Source organism: Pinus tabuliformis, chromosome J, assembly GCF_031772625.1.
Source record: "Pinus tabuliformis cultivar Carrire ecotype Pingquan chromosome J, CPIR1, whole genome shotgun sequence".
NCBI classification, from domain to species: Eukaryota; Viridiplantae; Streptophyta; class Pinopsida; order Pinales; family Pinaceae; genus Pinus; species Pinus tabuliformis.
Genome location: NC_142295.1, coordinates 1,623,037,723 through 1,623,052,527, shown reverse-complemented (window position 1 = coordinate 1,623,052,527; position 14,805 = coordinate 1,623,037,723).

Below are 14,805 nucleotides of genomic sequence, written 5' to 3'. Positions count from 1 at the left end.
GATAGATAACGATGGAGAGATTTGCAAGAAGGAATTTGAAGAGTTTTGTAAGAAGTGTGGCATAGCATGGCAGAAGACTACTCCATACACACCTCAGCAAAAGGGAGTTGCAAAAAGAATGAATAGGGCGTTGATGGGAAATGCAAGAAGATTGCTCAATGGTGTCGAGTTAGGACAGGAACTTTGGATAGAGGCAGTGGAGACTGCATATTACCTGGTCAACAGATCACCTTCATCAGTGTTGGAGGATAAGACTCCATAAGAGGTATTGATCCGAAAACACAAGATTGACTATTTTCGCAATTTCACCAAATATTAACTAAGGTTACTTTTATGTGAATGAATGAGAGAAATTGATGTTTAAGTGCCTTTAAACATAAACTTGAAACCTGATCATAAGCATAAACAATAGATAAAATAAGAAGCAAACTCAAGATATTTGATGACAAAGTTCGTCCCTCCTGGACTACATCTCCGGGTTCGCTTCCAAGTGGGCATCCACTGTATGCACGTATGCACCAATGGATACTGTCAGAATGAAGGTATCAACCTCTATTCTCTAATGCAACTTTCTGTTCTCAAAAAGGCCCAAGGATGGCCAAGTTGTGCCCAAAAAGGAATTTACAGGCACAAATAAAAATAGTTCTGAAACTCACATTACAACCTTGTGGTCGATGGTGCATTGGCAGAACCTTTTAATAACCCATGGGCAGGTCTTGGGGTCAAACCCGAGGATCTCCTGGGCTTTGAATGTGATCAGGGATCAATGTTTTAGCTAAAAAATGAAAGTGCTCACAATTTCTTCAGACCCAAATGACTAGACAGAGTTCGTCGTCAGGATTCTAACACCACAAACGATTTAAAAAACTGACATCGTATGCAAATGTTAGAGCTTCCGAAAGTTTAGTTTAAAAAAAGTCAAAGTCAAAGTTTGATGAGGGTTGACCAGTCAGCATGCGAAGAATATTCTCCAGTTTCAGCCAATGAAATTGTGACAAGTGTCATCTTCATATTTGCCAGTTTGGCTCAGAGAAGGTGAAATTTCCTAGTTGGCCTTTAAAGTGGAATTCGATTTTTATTTATTTATTTAAAAATCATTATATGTATATATTTATATATATAATTATTATGTTATATTATATGATTTTTAAAAAAATTATATATTATAATATAGTTAATATATATATTATATATTATATTTTAATTATTAAATAAATATTAATCGAATCAACCCAAAAATGACATGCGCATATATATAATGGTAAAAGTCTGAATTTCACATGCACATATATATAATGGTAAAAGTATGTATGGGTTCGGTGGAGGTGGGTTTTGAACCCATAACCTCCCCCATCCAAATCACATGTGTTTACCATTGAACCATCAATGGTAATCTTGTAAAATAACAACGCGAACCTCTATTTAAGTGCACAGTTATGTCTGACGGTGGGGTGGTGGGAGCTAGCCATGTGGGCTAGCGCCCACCCCATGTGACCATGCACTCGAACCAAGAGCTAGGGGCCAACACTAAGCGTGATTTGTATGCTACTAATCACGATTAAATTTAATTAATCTGTTGATTAAGTTGGCATAATTTATGGCAGAGCCACCAAATCCGAAAATGCCACTAAACTTGGCAGACTTAACTGGAGTCTCTCCATATTTAGTAGAGGTGTTGTAGGAAAAGATGGTTTTGAACCCATAACCTCTCCCACCCAAATCACATGTGTTTACCATTGGACCATCGGTGATAGGCTTGTGAAACCACAACGTGAACCTCTATTTAAGTGCATAGTTATGTCCGACGGCGGGGTGGTGGGAGCTAATGCTGTGGGCCAATCCCCACCCCATGTGACCATGCGCTTGAACCAGGAGCTATGGGCCAGCGCTAAGCGCTATTAGTGCAACACTAATCACGATTAAATTTAATTAATCCGTTGATTAAGTTGGCTGAATTTATGGCAGAGCCACCAAATCCAAAACCACCACCAAACCTGGCGGACTTAACTAGAGTCTCTCCAGATTTAGAGGAGGTTTTGTAGGAAAAATTGGTTTTGATCCCATAACCTCCCCCACCCAAATCACATGTGTTTACCATTGGACCATCAGTGATAGGATTGTAAAACAACAACATGAACCTCTATTTAAGTGCACAGTTATGTCCGATGGCAGGGTGGTGGGAGCCAGACCTATGGGCTAGCCCCCACCCCATGTGACGATGCGCCTGAACCAGGAGCTAGGGGCCAGCGCTAAATGTGATTAATGCACCACTAATCACGATTAAATTTAATTAATCCATTGATTAATTTTGCTGAATTTATGGCGGAGCCACCAAATCCGGAACCACCACCAAACTTGGCGGACTTAACTAGAGTCTCTCTAGATTTAACGGAGGTTTTGTAGGAAAAATTGGTTTTGATCCCATAACCTCCCCCACCGAAATCACATGTGTTTACCATTGGACCATTGGCGATAGGCTCGTAAAACAACAACATGAACCTCTATTTAAGTGCACAGTTATGTCTGATGACGGGGTGGTGGGAGCCAGCCCTGTGGGCTAGCCCCCACCTCATGTGACCATGTGCCCAAACTAGGAGCTAGGGGCCAGCGCTAAGCACGATTAGTGCGCCACTAATCACAATTAAATTTAATTAATCCATTGATTAAGTTGGCTGAATTTAGGGCAGAGCCACCGAATCTGGAACCGCCACCAAACTTGGTAGACTTAGCTGGAGTCTCTCTAGATTTAGCGAATGTTTTGTAGGAAACATTAGTTTTGCCACAACTGAGGCAATTCTCAGCCAAATTTAAAAAATTAATAGTCATTTTTGGCTAATTGGCATGCTAGGAACTCATTAGAGCAGGTTTTAGAGGCACAAGAGGTCATCTACAAGTCTTTTTGGTCACTTGAATATTTTCGAAGCCTAGGGCCACCAGGTGTTGGAGGCCATTCCCAAAGCACCTGGTAACCAAATTGAGTAAACAAATAGTCATTTCTGATATATTTGAATGTTTTAAACTCATTGGAATAGGTTCCAAGAGTATTGGATGCATGTAACATAAATTTTAGCACTATTGAAGCTAATACAAAGGCCCACACTATGAAGCTGGACCAAGGAGATGTAGCCAAGAAGGGGTGAACTCATTCAAAAAAAATTTGTGTATTGAGCTCTATTATTTGTGCTTGTTGTTTTTTTATATGCTTCTATTTAGCCATTTAAATTCATGCTTTTTAATTTCATGCAAAACACTAAATTTCACCAAGTTAGATGAATTGACAATCACATGCTCATGGATAAACTCTTTATGGATAGGCAAACCAAAGCAAAGAAAATTTTATATCTAGAAATGATACTGGAACAACATTAACTAGCTATCAATTGCAAATCAGAATGGAAAATGGTTATAACAATGTATTTAATTTGGCATAAGCTACAACTATATCTCGACGGAAATATATTAACATATATAGTTTTAAAACTATATTAATGATTGCACCATATTAAATATTCGTTGTAACAATATATATAACCATAACATATAGCTCGAACACCGACAGTTAAATGATTTTTCAATTCGTGGCATTTGTTGTGGACATTCTCGACATGTGACCGGACCTACTCCCCGACGGTTATGTAACAATGGTGATATGACCCAACACCCCATGCCGACGTGTTGACCCGTGGAATATGACTGTTCCAATGGTTTGAATACATAACAACTCCTGCCAACCAAAATCTGACTATGTGTGGCATGAGGTTTAACTGTTTAGATCTGTGACATAATCAATTGACCCATGGAAACTGTAACTTCCGCTCCCATGAAATTTGGCATATGCATAAGTTTGGAGACCATTAAACTGACCATTGGGTTTGGTAGGGCTGCCAAGTTGGTGGGCTCCGCCAACCCTTTTCCCCACATTCAAACTCATTACAACATAAATAATATTACTTCATCTATGCTATACAAAGGCATGACGATGGTGCAATTGTAAAGTTTTGTAATAACACAATGGAGGTTGGGGGCTTAACCCCAACCCATGTCGATCCGACCTTTGACTGCATTGACTTTGACCTGCCATGTGTCATGATGTGAGATTGCCACTTGGCTTGCAAAGGCCCAATTTTTTCTTGTTTGTAAAAACTTCAGAACACATTTTCTCCCTCATACAGAGGCCATTTTGCAAACCGAATATACTGCAGGAATCAATGCGATAAGCTCTTTGACTTGGTGCTAGTTTCATGAGCATCTGAGACTTTTTAACTTTGAGCATTTTGAGGATCCTCTTGGATCATTCCTCTCTACTCGAAGGTTTTGGACCACCAAAAGTTTGGTTTGAAGAAAACATGAGGTGAGGGTACAACTCGCTCGCCCTTCCGATCTCTATCCACCTTTCTTTATTTGGATTCATGCCTTTGAGTCTCACTCAAACATGCTCAACATTTCCATGCCTGGAAGTGTGGATCTTTCTATCTAAAATGGTATCTTCCTGTAACTCAGTCATACATTCAGGTGCAAAATCATCTACAGTTGGAATTTGAGCATTTTCCTCTAGATCCATGATCATATGAGGTTCATACAACTTCAAATTTTCAACATTGACAACTGAATATATGTGCATATATGGAGGCAAATTTAACCGGAATGCATTGTGCCCAATCTTTTATACAATCTTAAATGGACCATACCTGATAGCTTTCAACTTTCTACCTTCACCTTTCATCCTTTCTTTGCTGATGTGTAGCCATACTTGATTACCAACCTAGAAGTGATGATCCACCCGATGCTTATCATGGCGCATTTTGTACTTGGCTCGATTTTTCTCCAATTGATCCTGCATTGCTTCATGAATCATTTGGATTCTTTGAATGAACTTGATTGCTTTGTCGACATCATCATGTCCATCCTCCTTAGCTTCTTCACCGAACATGAAGTCCATTGGTGATTTTGGCAGGTACCCAAAACATGTTTCAAAAGGAGATCAACATGTAGAAGAATGTAAAGCCTGGTTGTAAGTATGTTGGACATGATGTAAGGATTCATCCCACAACTTGGGATGCTTGCTGCAATAGCCTCTGAGAAGATGTACCACTGTTATGTTCACCACCTTTGTTTGCCCATCTATTTGTGTATGAAAAGTTGTGATCTTTTCCAATTTATTGTCCATGAGTCCCCACAAAGTGGACCAAAACTCTCCCATGAAACAAGAGTCCCAATCTGAAATAATAGAAGTAGGCAACCCAAAATGAACCCATACATTTTGAAAGAACAATTGTGCAGTCTATTCAGCAATAATTTGCTTTCTACATGGAACAATAATACACATTTTTCTAAATCTATCAACCACAACATACAAATAATCATGCCCTTTTCTAAACATAGGAAGTCCTCCTACAAAATCCATAGATTGTCCATGGTGTAGAAGGAATTGGAAGTAGCATATACAAACCTAATTTTCCATTGTTTGGTTTGCTTGTTGAACACATGACACAACCTTTGATGTACTTAGAAATTGTTTCATTCATTTGAGGCCAATAGCAATACCTTTGTAACTATGCCATTGTCTTACCTACACCAAAATTCCCTGAAACACGAGAAGAATGTGCTTCCCTGATCACATGCACTCTTTCTCCCTGTGGTATGCACAACTTGCCAAGATGGTACAATAACCTGTCATGAACATGATAATTCACTTCTTCCACTTGAGTACCATGAGTTAGTGATTCATAAACATATTTGAAATCAATATCTTTAGCATATTGTTCAATATAACTTTCATGTGCTAAAGAACTATTTTGAAGAATAACTGAAGCATTCAAAGAAGGTCTTGACAACATATCAACTACTTTATTGGTGGTACCTTTCTTATATTTGATTACTAAGTGGAATTGTTTCAAAAACCCCATCCATCTGTAATATCAATATTGTTTCAACTTAGTTTGAGATTGAAGGTATTGAAGTGCCTGATGATTTGTATGAATCATTGTTTCTTTGCCCATTAAAAAATGTTTCCATTTTTTAACACTTTCCACTAATGCATATAATTCTTTATCATAAGTTGAATAGTTAGCAACTGCTTTAGAAAATGTTTTTGAATGAAAAAAAATAGGCTTCCCTTTTTGCAATAACGCTACACCCATTATGTACCCACTAGCATCCATTTTTATTTCAAATGGCTATTGAAGGTATGATAATGCTAAGTTTGGAGTTGCCATAATTTTCTGCTTTAAAGTATGAAATTCATTTTGTTGTTTTTCTCCCCACTGGAAGGAGACTTTAGAATTTGTTAAAGATGAAGTGGTGATGCAATAAAAGAGAAATGAGAAATAAATTTCCTCCAATATTGAACTGCACCCAAGAAACTTCTAACTTCTATCACCTTTTGAGGTCTTGACCACTTAAGGATTACATCAATTTTAGCTAGATCTATTTTTAGATGACCTCCTCCAACTATGTAACCAAGATATATTAAGGAGGTTTTCAAAATTCACACTTAGAAAGTTTGATACAGTTTGTCTCTTTGCAACAAATCAAAAACCTGTTTAACATGCTTTACATGTTCTTCCACACTTGAACTGAAAATAAGAATATCATCCAGATAGACTATGACAAACTTATCAATAAAAGTATGAAACACATCATTCATCACTCTCATAAAATTTGCTAGAGCGTTGCATAAACCAAATGACATAACCAACCACTCATAAAGCCCTTGTCTATTCTTAAATGCAATTTTCCATATCTTTCTTTGCAATACGAATCTGATGATAACCACTTAAATCCAATTTTGTAAAGTAAACAACATTCTTTAACTGATCAAGCAATTCATAGATTCTAGGGAGATGATACCTATTCTTAATGGTGATTTTATTTAAGGCTCTAAAATAAACACACATTCTCCTAATTCCATCTTTCTTAACGACTAATATGATTGGTGATCCACATGGAGAAGAACTAGGTCGAATGAAGCATTTATCAACCAATTCCTGAATTTGTTTCTTAATTTATTCATTTTCCATGACTGACATACAATACATGCCAATATTCAGAAGAGGGGCATCATATAGTAATTGAATCTCATGTTTTATTTATCATTTTGGAGGTAGACATTTTGGTTCTTTAAACAATTATTTATAAGAATCTACTATTTCAACCAATTTGTCCTTAAACTGAGAATCACACCCTTGAAAAGCATCATACTTATCTTTAGGTTGTTCTTTAATAAACATGAGAACATACTTTTTACTTAAATTTATGAATCTTTTCATTTGATTTACATTGATTAAATCCAAGCTTGTCTTCATTCTGTGTGGCTTGACAATGTATTCAATTCCATGTTTAAAAAGATGATAGTTATTCTCCTTTCTATGAAATATGGCATCTCGATCATAAACATAAGGACTACCCAACACAACTCCACATATATCCAAAGGAATCACATCTAGCTCAAATTCATCAACAAAATTAGTTGTAATTGCAAACATTAAAAAAACTGTTTTGTGACTTGCATTTGAGTGTTTTCTTTCAACCATCCTAAAGGGTATGCTTTTGGGTGATTTTTAGTTTCCAATCCAATTTCCTTACTAGTTCCTCAGATATTAGATTTGCTTGTGATCCATTATCGAATAATGTATCTATCTTATTGTGCTTGGAGATAATCCTGATATGAAACAATTCAGATATCTTCTTTTCTTCAATCACATCAATAGATTTTGAAGAAGATGCAGAACAAGTAGAACTAGAGCTAAATTCACAAGGTACTTGTCAGACCCATAGAGGTTATCTTATTTTCCTTATCGGAGTCGGATCCCAAATCTTGTTGGACTACAACATTAGCTTTCATCTCACCCTTCTTCTTAAGGAACTTCTTTGGCTTAAGTTCTGGATGAAGCTTCCAACACTTGGAGTCATCATGTCCAACCCTCTGACAATGAGTACAAGTAGGCCTTTCTCCTTCTTTCTTAGCTGTTGTCGATTTCTTCCCTTTCAACTTTCTCTTCCCTTTGCCTTCTTTGGAATCTTTGTTCTCTGAATGCTTGAATGGTTTCTTTGAAAAGTTTGACTGAAAAGGTCTACCACCTGATTCAATATGAATGGCTTGTACACACACTTCATCAAAGTCAGTTGGATTAAACATAAGCAATGTATGTCGCAAATAAGAATGCAAACTTCCAATATACTTTAACAAAGTATCTCGTGTGTTTAATGGAACATTAAGTGCTAATGCCTTTTTCCTAAATTCCTGTGTAAACTCTTACACACTGTCCTTTACCTTACCTTATATGCTGCCAATGCATTACATCCTATTGCATATATCCTAAAGAATTTCTTTCTAAGAGCTTTAACAAACTTAGACCATGAAGAGATAATTTTATCTTTATGCTTCAAATCTAATTGAGTTTTACTTTCCCACCAAATCAAAGTTGTTCCCCCGATTCTAAGTGTAGCTAACTGAATTTTTGCAGATTCATCAATAATATTATGAATTCTACAATACATCTCAAGTTTCTTTATCCAGTTATCTAACTTTCTAGGATTTATTTCACCATCATATATTCACAACTCAAACTTAACATCAAGCTTCAAAAAAGGAGATTTCTTCGGTTTATTTTGTGAGTCTGAATATTATCTGGAATGATAAGAGAATGAGGAAGACAATAAGACAAATATGGAGGAGAAGGAGGTTCATTACCATCAGCTTTTTCCTTTCCCTTTTTCACTTTCGTGCCTTTAGAAGATGAAGCTGCATCTGTAGTATTCTTGTCTTCATAAAGTTTTGCAATCATCTTTTGCATATTAAGGAACATCTGCTGAAATTGCTCCTCCCTCTTTGTGTCAGGAGCTTCTCCTTCATTTGAACTTGCGATCTTTTGTGAGACTTTCCTCTTTCCAATCTCTAGATTTATCTCTTCAAGTTTCCCTTCTCCACGTTGTAACCTAGATCTAGTCAACATTCAATCCTGCTTATACATGAATAACCTGCTCTGATACCAAAATATGATTCGAAAACATAGGATTGACTATTTTCTCAATTTCACCAAATATTAACTAAGGCTGTTTTTATGTGAATGAATGAGAGAAATTGATATTTAAGTGCCTTTAAAAATAAACTTGAAACCTTATCATAAGCATAAACATCATATAAAATAAGAAGCAAACTCAAGATATTTCATGACAGAGTTCGTCCCTCCTGGACTACATCTCTAGGTCTACTTCCAAGTGGGTGTCCGTTGTATTAGGAATGCTCAAAAAGTATCTTTATATAAAATTTATCCATTCTAGGCTATGCACGCAAGTACCAATGGCTGCTGCTAGAATGAAGGCCTCGGCCTCTTCTCTCCAATGCAACTTTCCGTTCTAAAAAAGGCCCAAAGATGGCTAAGTTATGCCCAAAAAGGCATTTATAGGCACAAATAAAACACAGTTCTGAAGCTCACATTACAACCTTGTGGTCAATGGCACATTGGCATAAGCTTTTAATAACCCACGAGAAGGTCCCAGGGTCAAACCCGCTGACCTCCCAGTCTTTGAATGGAAAATGGTTATAACAATGTATTTAATTTGGCATAAGTTACAACTATACATCGACGGAAATATGTTAACATATATAGTTTAAAAAATATATTAATGACTGTGCCATATTAAATATTCATTGTAACAGTATATATAACCATAGCATATAACTCGAATGCTAGCGGTGAAATAATTTTGTAACTCGTGGCATTTGTTGTGGACATTCATGGCATGTGACTGGACTTACTCCCCGACGGTTACGTAACAACAGTGATACGACCCATCTCACCGTGTTGACGTGTTGACCCATGGCATATGAGTGTTCAAATAGTTTGAATACATAACAACTCCCGCCAACAGAAGTCTGATAGTGCAAGGAATGAGGTTTAACTGTTTAGAGTGGTGATATAATCAATTGACCTGTGGCAACTGTAACCTCAGCTTCGATGAACTTTGGTATATGCATAAGTTTGGATACCGGTTAAACTGACCATTGGCTTTGGTAGGGCCGCCAAGATGGCAGGCTCCACCAACCCTTTTCCCCACATTCAAACTCATTACAACATAAATAATATTACTCCGCCTAAGTTATACAAAGGCATGTCAATGGTGCATTGGTAAAGTTTTGTAATAACACAACGAAGGTCGGGGATTCAACCCCAACCCATGCCAATTCGACCTTTGACCTCGTTGACTTTGACCAAATTTGCATTGACTTTGACCTGCCACGTGTCATGATGTGAGATTACCACTTGGCATGCAAAGGCTGATTTATTGTTTGTTTGGAAAAAACTTCAAAACACTTTTTCTCCCTCATGCAGAGGCCATTTTGCAAACCAAATATACTACTGGAATCAACGTGATGAGCTCTTCGACTTGGTGTTGGTTTCATGAGCATATGAGATTTTTGAACTTTGAGCATTTTTAGGATCCTCTTGGATCAAGTATGGACTTATAAGAAACCCTCTATTTTGCATCTAAGGGTATTTGGATGTAATGCATATGTACATGTTCCAAAGGAGAAAAAAACCAAGTTGGATAGTAAATCTGAAAGGTGTATATTTATTGGGTATAAGGATGGTTTAAAAGGTTATAAGATTTTGAAACCAGAAACAAGGAAGGTTGTGTACAACCGTGATGTGGTGTTTAGAGAGGTAAAAGATGTTATTAAACATGAAGTCCTACCAAAGGAACTTGAGAATATAAAGTTTGAGCTAAAGGAGGTGGAATCAAACTCTACAACAAAAGAGGAATCATAAGATGAAGAGACACAAACTTCAGTTGTGAGAAGATCAGTTTGAGAAAGAAGGCAACCAGAAGGGTATAGTTCAACTTCTTTCTGTTTAAAACTTTCTTTATTTATTACTGATGATGATCCTAAAACTGTCAGGGAAGCAATAGATTCAGAGGATGGAAAACTTTGAAAAGAGGCCACGGTTGATGAAATGGCATCTTTGCACCAAAATGAGGCTTGGGATCTAGTGGAGTTGCCAACTAGAAGGAAACCCATTGGCAGCAAATGAGTGTTTAAGAAGAAGCTGAATGCAGAAGGCAAGGTGGAGAAATACAAAGCTCGGTTGGTAGCAAAAGGTTATTCCCAAGTGTCAGGAATTTATTTTGGTGATATTTTTTCTCTTGTTATGAAGGTAGCTTCTATTAGATTACTTTTATCTGTTGCTACTCCTTTTGATTTTGAGGTAGAATAGATGGACGTGAAGACAACATTTCTTCACGAGGATCTGGAAGAAGAGATCTACATGAAGTAACTTGAAGGATTTTCGGTGAAGGGCAAGAAAGAACTGGTATGTAGGTTAAAAAATTATATGTATGGGTTAAAACAGTCATCAAGGATGTGGTATCAGTAACTTGATACATATATATGGGGACATGGCTTCACTAGAAGCAAAGAAGATCATTGTGTGTATTTTAAATTAATTGGTGATCATGTTATTTATTTGGTCTTGTATGTGGATGATATGTTGATAATTGGAAATAACAAAGAAATTATCTAGGAATTGAAGACCTAATTGTCCTCCAAATTCGACATGAAAGATCTTGGTGCTGCAAACTATGTTTTAGGCATGGAAATTAAACGAGATCGGGAAAAAAAGAAGCTCTAGTTAAACCAGAGGAAGTATGTTGAGACAATATTACAGAGGTTTAATATGCAGGATAATAAACTGGTGAAGGTTCCTATTCATGTCGGTGTAAAGTTATCTACTGAACAGTGTCGCAAGACACAAGAAGAGGAAGAGGACATGTCTTGTTTTCCATATGCAAGTGCAGTTGGTAGCCTGATGCATGCAATGGTCTGTACTAGACCAGACATTGCGCATGCAATGGGAGTATTGAGCAAGTTTATGTCGAAACTAGGGAAGGAGCATTGGACAACAGTGAAGTAGGTTTTCAGGTATTTGCATGGCACTAGTGATTATGGTATGCGCTAACAAGGAAGACCAGGATTGGATAGAGTTTTAGACATCTGAGGATTTGTTGACGCAGATTGGGCTGGAGATATGGATAAGAGAAGATCTACAAGTGGGTATGTATTTAACCTTTTTGGAGGTGCAGTTAGTTGGATGAGCAAGAGACAGTTTGTAGTGGCACTTTCAAGTACAGAGGTAGAAAACATGACAACCACTCATGCAAGAAAGGAAGCATTTTGGTTGCAAAGATTGTTTTCAAGTATGTGGTTGGTGCAATGAGATATAAGGATAGACTGTGACGACCAAAGTGAAATTTTATTGGCAAACAACCCTACTTATCATTCAAAGACAAAGCACATTGATGTTCAATATCACTTTGTGAGGGATATGGTTGAGGACAAAAAGGTGTTGTTGGTAAGGGTGGACACTTTGAAGAATGTTGCAGGTGCATTGATGAAGTTTGTGAGCACTGATAATTTTTCTTGGTGTAGAGAAAGAATGGGCATTATAGGGCTGGACCAATGACTAATCTCTCCTATGGCTCCCCGTGGAAAGAAAACAACAAGTGGGAGAATGTTGGTTGTGTGTTATATTCTTTCCACGACTAGCCCCATGAGCGAAGGGGAGGGGCGGTGGGGTTACAGGGGGGGCGATAGCCCCCCCTATTCATTGTGCTAGGCGCAATAGGATGTCACAAGAATTTCTTTTGGGACCCTATATTAGGTGGGTGAAACTACCTATGGTTTTTTGCATGGTTTTTGCACATGGTTTTTGGCATGATGGTTTTTTGTCCATGGTATTTTTGTAGATTCGGTCAAGGTAACTACAATTATTTTCTAATCCATGGTTAATGGATTGGGGTTTACGGATGCTTCAACATGTATATATATGTATTGTAACATTGAAAGGAATATAATGAAATATCAATCTGGTAGTCCTGGTTTTGGGATCCAAGGGAAAATCTCTGTGTATATCTATTTTATGTTTTATTCTCTTGCCATTGTTTATTTTCTGTATTTAGAATTCGTATGCAAGTAATTTCTGTACGGGGTTACAACCTACAAAATGGAGGTAGGTGACATATCCTGATGCAAATTAAATACAAATTGTACTCTGTCCCACATTTTATTTTTGGATGAAATCCTATTTGCAGTGGAGTCAACACTTGATGAATGGACATCTTTCCATTTGGTCTTTGAAAAAATTAGACATGCATCGACTCTGCTAATTAATAAACATAAGTCTGAAGTTTTCTCAGATAATGTTGATTTGGAAAAAATTCACCAGATTGTTTCTCTTTTTGATTTGGAACAAATTCACCACCTCAAACTTGGTAATTATCAAATCACTGACTGAACTTGGTTGTTAGTTAAAGTTGAAAATAAGTTAACATGTCGGGATCACAAGTGGCTCTCGATTGGGGGTAGGGTCACCATGATCAAATTTGTCCTACAATGTATCTTGATCTACTAGATGCATATATTCTACATTCCACAAGCAATCATTAACAAGATTGATGCTCTTATCTCCAAATTCCTTTGGTCTAGAACTGGACCCGATTGCAAGATCCTTCTAACTCACCTAAACATGATTTCTAGGCCTATTCAGTTGGGGGGATGGGGCATTAAGGACTCTCGGAGGTTTAACATTGATCTTATGGCATCCAATCTATGGAGGGAGTTCAAAGAAAGAGGTCTCTAGCAGAGCATAGTTTTCAGCAAATATCTTCCCTATCCCGGGCTGGACGAATGGGTGGTTGCAGGTGCGCCAATCAATCCCTGTTCATCTATCATCTGGAGAAGTTTCCAACATGGGATTCTGTGGTTTTGTAGTAATCTTCGCTAGTTGGTGGGTAATTACCAAAGAATTTATGTTGGGATGGACACTATAAAGGTCCTTTCCGGATCCCATATTTGTTTTGTCCACTCTATTCACTTTTGAAATCAGTAAGAAATCTTCACACTTGAAAATCTGGCTAGGGTGTTTCCCTTCTCTCTTGCCTCCCCCTCCTGGCCTCATGCTTGGAATTTGTGCCTACCTCAACATTTGGAAGGGGAATGGGAGTCTTACCACAATCTTTTATGTCAAGCTGGGATCACTCTATCATAGGACAAAGACCTCTTGGTGTGGTGTGGTAAGATACTAAGTGGTCGAATCTCTGTCAAAGAAGTATACTCTTACATTTCCTCCTCCATTCACTCTTTACCTTGTTTTGATTGGTCTGCTAGTATGTGGGGTTGGGATGGTCCATTGAAGATCAAATTTTTTGCTTGGCTTATAGTCCATAACCGCATTCTCACATGGGATATCTTGTTGAAGAAGGGGTACATTGGTCCTGGTAGGTGAATTCTATGCAAATCGGCTTCTGAAGACTGCTCTCACTTATTTTTACACTGTCCCTTTTCTTCTACTGATTGAACGAAGGTTTCTCTTTTCCTGGGCATTTTTTCATTCGAGATGACTCTTCCATTGTGGCATGCCTTATGTCTTGGGCTCAAATTTCGCCTGCTTATAGGCATGTTCCATTATATGTATTGTGGGTGATTTGGAGGGCTTGGAATGATATTATCTTTGAAGGGAAATTTTATGATTCATATAAGGTTTCCTTAAAAACTACTGCCTTCTTCATGGAAATCGGTCCTTGGCTACCTAAGGCTTCCTCCCGTTCTGTTTCCATGCTTGATTTATTTGGCATATTTCCCATATGTTTTTTTGATGGAGCTTCCTTAGGAGGCATGTGTGGCTATGGTGCTTTCTTGAGAATTTTCCCCTCTTCACATTATATGTTATATTGGTTTGGTGGTAGGGGAGACAACATCAGGGCCAAGATGATTTCTTTATGGGGTGCCTTACAATGTTCCTCATG